Here is a 9928-nt window from a genome sequence, read left to right as displayed (position 1 = left end):
TATTACTTTAGTTTTTGAAGAATATATTCTTAGATTTTTTAATAAGTTAAAATTCATATTTATTATAAAACCAGAGTGATTAAGGAGCACAGAAATCTGCTTTTAATGACTTTTTGAAACTTTAATCTACTGAAGAAGAAATTCCAAATAATTTATATTTACTAAGATTTTTAAACTTATTGGAACATTTTAGTAGTGTGAGGTATAAAATGTAAAAAATGACTGTGGTTTTAAAGTGTTAAAATAAGATTATTTTAATAACTTCTCCAACCAAATTAACTAATTGAAAATACCTACATATTGGTAATAGATTTTTAGCTAAAAGTAATTAAAACCTTATCACTGGCTCAATTTAGGAATTGTGTGGCAGTGTACACATGCTCCAAGGACTGGCTTATGGCACAAGTGGGAGATGAGGCTGTGAGTTCTAACCCAATACCTAACCCCCAAAAAGCTCATGGTATCAATATCAATGGATCATCAGAGTTTTTGTAGCTATACTACATCAGGCACTCTATTTCCTCAAACAGTATATTTTTCCCAAAACTTAAAGCAGTACTTTTATCTCTTTTAAATACAGATTATGGTTAACTATTGGACCTCTAATCAATGTCATTAAAGTATATTTGGAAAAGTTTACATCATTTTTTAAGTTTAAGTTTAACCCCATGGTGTTGATTCTTAAATTCTTTCTCAGAGCCGATTTCTCCCTTGTTTTTTAGCAGCAGAAATGAGGTCAAAATGACTGAACTAAATATCATATCATTTCACAATGGAAAATAAGTTTGGAGTTACCAGAATCTGCCATCAATATTGAATATTTTTGGCCTTTCAGAGAGATCATGTTCTCTTCCTCTCACACAACAATGGGCAATGAATTGATCCCACAGTTACACAGAAATGCTGGATACTAAATAAGACACCCAAAACTTTTAAAGCCAAATTTTTATGGAATTTCTCACACCCAGTCATGATTTACAAAATCTCTATCAACACCCTGTGCTCTATGAAAGGAATCAGAAGTGAGTACTGCATGGCCACAGCATCTGTAGTGTCACTAAACAAAGTGACTTAGTGCCCATAATTAGCTTTCAATTTCTGTACAAGAAATTAGCACAAGCCAAGTCGATTAAAACATCTATTTATTTTCTAGCAGTTCCTTACATCAGAAGTTAGGTGAGTTTGACTGCGTAGTTTGCTTAGGTCCTCAAAATTTTAAAGTCAAGATATAGGTCAAAACTGTGCTCTTATCTGGGTGTTCAAGGGAAGAATCCCTTCTCAAACTCATTCATATTGCTGGCTAAATGTTCCTCACAATTGTGACTCTAGGTTCCTGTGTCCTTGTGTCTGTCACTGTGGGTCAGCTGTATGGAACTAGAGGTTTTTCATATGCCTTCCTGCATTTCCTTTCTATTCACAGACTCTAGTCTCTGTAACTTTTGCCATCATCCTAAGAATGAGCCTTGATTTTACATAGTGCATATTTAAAATTAAGTCCACCTGAATAATCTCCCCTTTCACACGTAAAGTATCAAAAACTGGTGTAAGAGCAGTGGATGAAAGTCACGAGTCTTTTTTAAATTGCCTTTTCCATAGTTCCTCTTGTGGCCTCAATGTTCACATTCTTCCCCCACACAAACAACATTCAATCCCACTCATGTTTTCCAGACACTCATCCTATTACAGCCTCCGTTACAAGTAAAAATCATTTCACCTAAATCTAGTCAGCTCAAAAGTAGACAATCTTATCATTTAAACAATCTAAACCAGTTGTAGATGAGATTTCTACAGTCCATTTGGTACTGCTCTTGGGCACAATTCTTTTCTATTAGTGGACTTGCGAATCTAAAGAGAAAATTTATCTGCCTTTAACACATATTACAGTGGTACAGATAGAGAAACAGTTACATAAAGAAAATCTGGCTACAAACGCAGAAAATGGGAAGTAAAAAGAATCTGTGGTCCAATGTAGTTATGATATTCAGCTAGAAAAATTTAATTCAGTTTCAAAAAAATTAATTAAATTAATTAAAAAATTAACTTCAGGTTTCAAGGGCTGAAATAATCCTCCATAACTCACAACTTTTTGATACAGGCTCTCAGATCTTTCTGGATTCTCAAGTATGTCCTTTGGATTCTAAGCATCACTCTTTGGTTTTCATTTCTGCTCTCTGTACTCTTGATTATACTATTCAAGCTCTTTGGAGCAAAATCTGTGCAAAAAGAGATAAGCTGAGGAAAGAACTGCTAAACTGTTACCAGGTAAATGCCTAGTTTAGGAGCTCCACTGTCAATAAAACTTGCTTGGGAGACAAAGCAAAGACTCTAATTGGTCAACCTCTTCCCGCTGCCTTAGGAAGATGAAAGGTCAGAGTATTTCAATCACACAGAGTGTTCTTTGAAGAGATTAGTCATTTCACTCACAGAATGTCTCAGGCATCCCAGCAGAAGTCACCTGGAGAGATGGCTTTATCCAGGAAGGATCTGTGGCCGATTCTTTTTTTCTAATGCACTGAATCCATATGACCTACCTAGCAGTTCCACAAGTTTCTTGAGACTTAAAACACCTGAATCATTGACAACCTGGATGAAAGGACATAGTTAATAAGGCATGAAAGAATGAAATACAGATGGTGGATTCCAAAATTCTACAGGCAGGAAATAGACTGTTAAAACTACATGACCAGTGCAGCAGAATAGAGGAATCGGATATGAATCCATGCAGCTTCATCCACCTAATTTTTGACAAAGGTGCTAAAAACATGTGATGGAGAAAGACAACCTCTTATACCAATGTTGCTGGAAAAACTGGTTATCTACCTGCAGAAAACTGAAACTAGATCCATGCTTCTCGTATTGTACTAGTATCAATTCAAAATGGATTAAGGACCTTAATATCAGACCCAAAACCTTGAAGTTTGTACAGGAAAGAACAGAAAATACACTGGAGGCAATAAGCATAAACAAGGACTTCCTCAGTAGAACTCAAATGGCTCAGAGAATAAGAGAAAGAATTGACAAATGGGAGTATATGAAATTAAAAACCCTCTGCACAACAAAAGACATGATCTCTAAATTTTAAAGACCACCCACAAAATGGGAGAAAATATTTGCTAGCTATACCATCAGACAAGGTTCTGATAACCAGACTATACAAGGAACTCAAAAAAACTAAATTCCCCAAATGTCAATGAACCAATGTAAATGCAAAAAAGTAAAATTGAGAAAAAAAAAAAAATAAAACTACTCCGCTGCAAATACACACACTATCCTTCCAGGGAAAGGAGGACAACTGTCAGGTATGAGTGCCCAGGCAACAGAGCCATCAGTCAAAGGGCATTGTTCTCAGGCCTTGAACCCTAATACAGTTTCCCTGGCAGGGTTTAAAATTAACGAAAATCAACGACCTCCCATTTTCTCCCTTCATGAATGGAAATGCCTGTAACTATTGTCTGATACCTGGGCCACCATCATACATTTAAAACAAATGACTTCTTTTCTAAATTGCAGGTCCACATATGGAATAGAATTGTGCCTCAGAATGGATTGTAGCCAAGATCTCAAACTTATTTGATTTCCATGATGAGAGACATGAATTTTGAGTTTTTAAGGTTTGGATGATATTTTGGTATATGATCTAGTGGTTTGAAACTTTTTAAGAAGGTTGAAGTAAATTATTTTGTAGGTAGAATGAATATGAATTTTTTTAGGGTCTGTTGATATTTTGTAGTGGGCTGAAAACTCCCCCTCTCAATATGTCCATGTTTTTAATGGAAAAAGGACTATGAAGCTTTGACTAAATTAAAGATTTGTGATGAGGACACTACCCTTATATAAGGGAAGAGAGAGAAGCAGAGTCAAAGATGAGCCAATGTAACTTCAAAAGGACAAATAAGAGGTAGAAGGAGAGATAGAGAAAAAGAGGAAGGGACAGAGAGACAGATAAATTAAAAGAGATTATACTATTGGCTTCCAAGGTGGAGGAAGGCAAGGGTTTAGGCAGCCTCTTAGGTGAAAAAGGAGACAAGTTATATTAACCCCAGGGTCTCCAGAAGATACACTGCCATACCTGAAACTTGGTTTTAGAGCTTCTGAGTTCTATCACTGTAGGGTGATAAAAATTTGTGTCACTTTAAACCATTATGTGGTAAGTTGTTAGAGCCACAACAAGAACTTCTATCTCCTGCTTTAGTAAACTGATTTGGGGGGTGACACTAAACTAAATAAAAGCCTTCTTTTATGTAATGTTCATCAGATCTTTTAGAACAAGCTGGCATTGCTTACGTCGATACAACATTTACAAGAGTCTTGTGGGTCTGGATTGATTTCATGTTGGTGTATTCTATTTGAAGAAACATCTTGTTTCTAGATATTTATAAAATAATTCTTCCTTTGTGTCTGACATCCTTTTCTAGCAGAATGAGAGGCAATTCCTTTAAACTGCTTAGATACCCTCTACCTTTCTTGGGAAGATCTAACCATGAAATATGCTGTCCATTACTACTCAAAACATTATATACTACATGTCTGTACATTTTAAGCAATAGTGTCCAAGTTTAGTAATAGAGATATGGTACCAATGCTTAGTTATTTAAAATAATTTTCTTAATCTCTTGTGAAAGAGTCTCTAACTTTTTGATCTTTCAACAGTTTCAGTTCATGCAGTATTTTCCAGAACCATGCTGTTATAAACCATTTCTTAATTTAAATCTGGATAGACAGAAATGATCTTAAATTCAGTCCTCATTTCACTTTACTAATAATTCTTCTGTCAACTATGGATTCCTCTTAAATTTTACAACAAGCAAAAAAGAAGAAACCAGGTAGTATCTTCAACACTTTGTTTAAAAATTCCCTCATCTAAATACCCAGTTTCATCATTTACAAGTCACGCTTTCTATGTAAATGGGTGATGCCTTTTCTATGTGATTTCTGCCTGTGTAGAACAAAGATCTCCCTCCAGTTTCCCAAACATGTTCCTGATTTCTTTTTGTGTTTTTGACATCTTTAATATTGACATTTCTACTAACACTATGTTCAAGGAAATCTAGGCTTTTTGTTGTGTTCCTTCAAGTTTACCATCCACTGACCACTTCCACAGGCACTTTCACAATGTAGGCATTGCTAAGGCAGGACTCAGTTTTCAAGCACCAAAATTTATGTCAGTGTTGCACGATAAATGACCACAAATTTAGCAGATTAAAATGAAATTAAATTCATTACCTCACAGTTTTGTAGATCTTAAACACAGTAGACTTGCCTGGGCTTTCTGCCTACAGCTTACAGAAAGCTAAAATCAAACTTTTGGCTAGGCTGGACTCTTCTGTGGAGGCTGTGGAGCATTGCTTTCTGAGCTCATTAAGGACTCAGGGACAGGTGTTTGTGCTTGTGGTACCTGTTTCCTTGCTGGCTGTCAGCTGGGGTCTGCTCTGGGCATGAACAGACTGCCTCTGTGCTTTAGGATGTCCTGTGGGACATGCTCTATTTCCAACTCAGACATGGTCCACTGAATTGTTCTCACATTCTGAACGTTTCTGATTATTTCTGTCTTTACTCAATTCTCTTTAGAAAATTCTGTTTTAAAAGGATTATTAAATTAGGCTAAGTGAGAACACCTAGCTATTGTCACATGATATAACAAAGCCCAGGAATAGTATCATAGTGTGATGCAATGGGGACAATCTTAAAATTCTATCTACTACATCCACTAATTTTTAATTTAATGAATTTAACTAAGAGCATGTCTTGGAAATGCTCATAGTTTTAACTACATTGGAAAAAAATAACAGTTTTAGCTATTGATGTCAATTTAGGGGATAGTTCATTTTCCTGATGGCTATCTGAATAGATAATACATTATTCAAGTTTTTGTTACTGTAAGAAAATATCTGAGACAATCAATTTGAAAAGAGGAAAGGTTTGTTTAGGCTCACAGTTTTCGAGCATATAGTCCCTAGTGTGTTGACTTCATTGCTTTTAGGCTTGGTGTAAGACACTTCATCATGGCAGGAGTGCATGACAGAGGAACCAGCTTAATTCTAGCACCCAGAAAAGCAAAGAAAGAGGAGAATCATAGGTCCCAATAGCTCCTTTGCGGACATGCTCCCCTATTTGACTAGAAGACTTGCAAAGAGGCCCTACCTCTTATAGGTTCTACCACCTCTCAGTAGCATGACATTGTGGGGACCAAGCCTTTACATGTGAGCCTTTGGGGAGCACTCATCTAAACTACAGCAGATGACTATGAGAGTAACTTCAATATCAACTGGTTCACACTCACCAACCTTAGAATTATACTTTATTTACTTTGCCCTACCAGGTTTGCCTTTGCTTTTTCCTTACATGAAGCTTATTTTTAAACAAAGTCATATAATTTGATATGTTATTTACATATCCAAAGAGAACTACATAAAGTGAACTCTTATGCGTGTTCCAACAATACATTGTAGAAATGGCAGATACTAGACATAACAAGAACAAACTATGTCAACCGAAGAATTACTAGGTTTCTCCTAAACTGGTCAAATTAAACAGGTTCAGAATTACCTGCACAGGAATATGGTGACAGCATGAGTGGCATCTTTTGTTTTACAAGACTGCGCTCTGATTCTAAATTCTCATTTTATTCTGCCTACCCAAAACTTTGACTATTGAGTTGCTTCTCTGATCATCTCAAATAAACTCTTTGTTTCTTACTCAATTTGTACCTCAGTTTCTCTAAAGGGTCCCCATAAAATGTGACCTATTTATTGCTTAAAAACTTGAGAACACTGACAAGAAATGACATAGTTATGCTATAATTAAGTTCCTTTGTATTGCATTTCTCTTTCCATATATCCTGATGCATTCTTCATGTAGGATAATATGCTCCAGAAAAGCATAAGGTTGCCTAAATTAGAGAAGATTAAGACACAAAGATTTGCTTATCATTGCTTTCTGTAAAAAAGGATAATAGGATACACTGTACAATACTATCACAAATATAGCCTGGCCCAAAATACCAAAAATCATATGTTCTCCCTCATATGCGGACATTAGATCAAGGGCAAACACAACAAGGGCATTGAACTTTGATCACAAGATAAAAGCAAGAGCACACAAGGGAGGGGTGAGGATAGGTAAGACACCTAAAAAAATTAGCTAGCATTTGTTGCCCTCAATGCAGAGAAACTAAAGCAGATACCTTAAAAGCAACCGAGGCCAGTAGGAGAAGGGGACCAGGAACTAGAGAAAAGGTTAGATCAAAAAGAATTAACCTAGAAGGTAACACACACGCACAGGAAATCAATGCGAGTCAACTCCCTGTATAGCTATCCTTATCTCAACCAGCAAAAACCCTTGGTCCTTCCTATTATTGCTTATACTCTCTCTTCAACAAAATTAGAGATAAGGGCAAAAGAATCTCTGCTGGGTATAGAGGGGTTGGGGGGGGAGGGAGAGGGGGCGGAGTGGGTGGTAAGGGAGGGGGTGGGGGCAGGGAGGAGAAATGACCCAAGCATTGTATGCACATATGAATAATAAAAATAAATAAATAAATAAATAAATAAAAAGAAAAAAACCCAATACTATCACAAATATATCTGGAAAAGAGGAAGTATAAGCTCCCCAGAAGCAATCTGAAAAGGAATGCACTTTTCAAAATACTCAATGGAAGTGTTAGAAATGTTGAAAGTGATAGGGTCTAGTCTCTTGTGAAATCTAGCAATGCATATTCTGCAGCTCACAAAGAAGAGTAATGCAGTTCAATACAAGCTACAACCTAAAGCGTGCAGTGCATGAGGTTACAAAATAAACACAATGTGTTATACTGTTGTTATGTGAACAAATTCCTCTTGAATGCTACAGACTTTTTAAACATAAATTCAACTAGAACTGCCAACCTATGAAGTGTAATCTTCAAGTTAAAGGTAAATATAGGTGTTCATTTGAAGGATTTTCGTTTCAATTTAGATTTTGTAAGTACTGCAACTTACAGCCTTCAGACTTCTCAATGACAGGCAAGAAACTGAACCACTTTGGGCAGTTAGTGGATAACTTTTTTATATAAAATGGAAATATCAAAGTCAGAATAATTATTAGACAAATCGTTCTTGAAAAGTATTCTTTAGATGTCACATTTACTTTCTCCAAGAGAAGTAACATGATTTAAAATTTTTCCTTATTAGGATTTCTTTCTTTGAAAGACACAGAGGATGGAGATACAAGTCACAAAGTATGATATATTTGTGAAACATGTAACTGATAAAAAGCTGGTATTCAAGATATATATGAATTTTATCTCTAAATCAAGAAAAATTAAGTTAAAAACTGTATAAGAAATTTGAGCAGGTACTTACCTAAAGAAAAAAATGCAAAACTGATCAGCTAGACTAGCAAACATATGAGTGCACATCTAGAAACCAGAAGATATTGCTACTTACTCATTTGAATGGTTTAAGAAAAAGATTGGCAATGCTAAGAAGATATAGTCCTACAATTGAAAATCAAAGTCTATCAGTTGCTAAAATGAATCATCTCAAACATTTATCATTTCTTTAATTTTAATTCTATTTTGAGGGTTTTATATGCTTATCTTATTTTCATGATAGTTGAACTACTTTTTTACACTTTGTTCATATTAATATTTATACTTATATTTTATACTTACTGGGTTTTTTTTCAATATTTCTTTTTTGATAATTCATTATAAGAATGCCTCTTGGAATTTTACAGAAGGATTGAATAAGTAGTAAAGTTTCTGAATACCTAGTTGAATAAAAATTTCTGCTTTTTATATTTTGATGACCATTTCCCTTCTATAAAATTTGATTTGAAGTTTGTAACTTCAGAGACATTATTCTATTGTCTTTCTGCATCCTGTAATGAAAATTATAAAAATCTCAACCATTTAAGGTCAGGAGAAATAAATTTATTCCTAAAAAAATACTCTGGTTAAATTAAATATGAATTTACATCTCACAGAAATGTGTATGAATGTTCATTAAAAGTGATAGATAAAATTTTTTGCTCTATTATTTATAATTGCTTAAATCTAAAAATAACTCACAAGTTCATCAATAGTAAAATGGATAAATACTGGAACAAAATGCTGTATATTAAAGAAAATCAATTCACTAGATATGAACAATGATCTAAGGAATTTTAGCCAAAAGAATGTCTAGCCAATGAAGCCAAATCCAGAGAATAGACATTCAGCCATTCCTTTCCAGAAAATCCAAATCAGGCACAAGATGTGTGTGTACTTAAAAGCCATCATGAAACCGCTCTGGTGAAAAAGCAAATGGCAGCGACTGGCAGAGACACGAGGGAGGTGACTGAGTCCAAGCAGTACTGTAACTCTTGACCTGTGTGGAGTTTACATGGGTTCAATTTTCACTGGTGAATTGAGATGCATGGTAAGGGAATTTAAGCATCCGTGCATAGATTGTAATGATTCAAAATGTTACAAATTAAAACTTTATCCAAAGTATCCTAAGAAAACTCATTCTCTATTTCTCTTCTCTCAAAAGGAAGAATATATCCAATTATCCTCAAAATATAATATTTCAAGGTTTTGTATAATACAAGTAAAGAAATGTTAGAAAATTTCTTCACATATTTTCTAGAATACTTGCTGAGATTTAGCAGTAAAATAATGAGTAGGATGTATGTCAAAACTCTCATACAGCCATCTGAACATCATTTTTCTTCTTAAGTTAACCTACACATGTACCTGAGAGAAAAAAATCAGATATCCTTTTTTATGTCAGCTTATGTCAGCTTTGTAAGTCCTAAATATTCTAGTAAAGTTTCATTACCTGCAAAGTAGTGTTGGTTATTTTACATTTTGAGAGACTGAATTATATAAAACTGTTGAAAGTATGAGTTTTCCTGTCAAGGAAGGAGACTCAGCTCAAGCTGTATGATGGATAATGGTGTTCCAGACCAT

At 34.9% G+C, this 9928-nt stretch overlaps 1 long non-coding RNA gene across 6 annotated transcripts in view; it reads right to left on the bottom strand.

The window, feature by feature from the left end:
- The window catches only part of LOC109702711 (uncharacterized), a 67597-nt gene that overhangs the window by 20429 nt on the left and 37240 nt on the right, over positions 1-9928 (bottom strand). Inside the window, exon 5 of one of the 6 annotated variants that reach the window (XR_012439930.1) lies at positions 2425-2583. The exons of the other annotated variants lie outside the window; for them this stretch is intronic. This is a non-coding gene — a long non-coding RNA (uncharacterized lncRNA). The remainder of the gene's footprint in view (positions 1-2424; positions 2584-9928) is intronic. 6 annotated transcript variants of the gene reach the window in all.

The sequence above is a fragment of the Castor canadensis genome, chromosome 12, assembly GCF_047511655.1.
Source record: "Castor canadensis chromosome 12, mCasCan1.hap1v2, whole genome shotgun sequence".
Lineage (NCBI taxonomy): Eukaryota > Metazoa > Chordata > Mammalia > Rodentia > Castoridae > Castor > Castor canadensis.
Note: the sequence above shows the minus strand (reverse complement) of the source record. Positions and strands in the feature narration are given on the sequence as shown.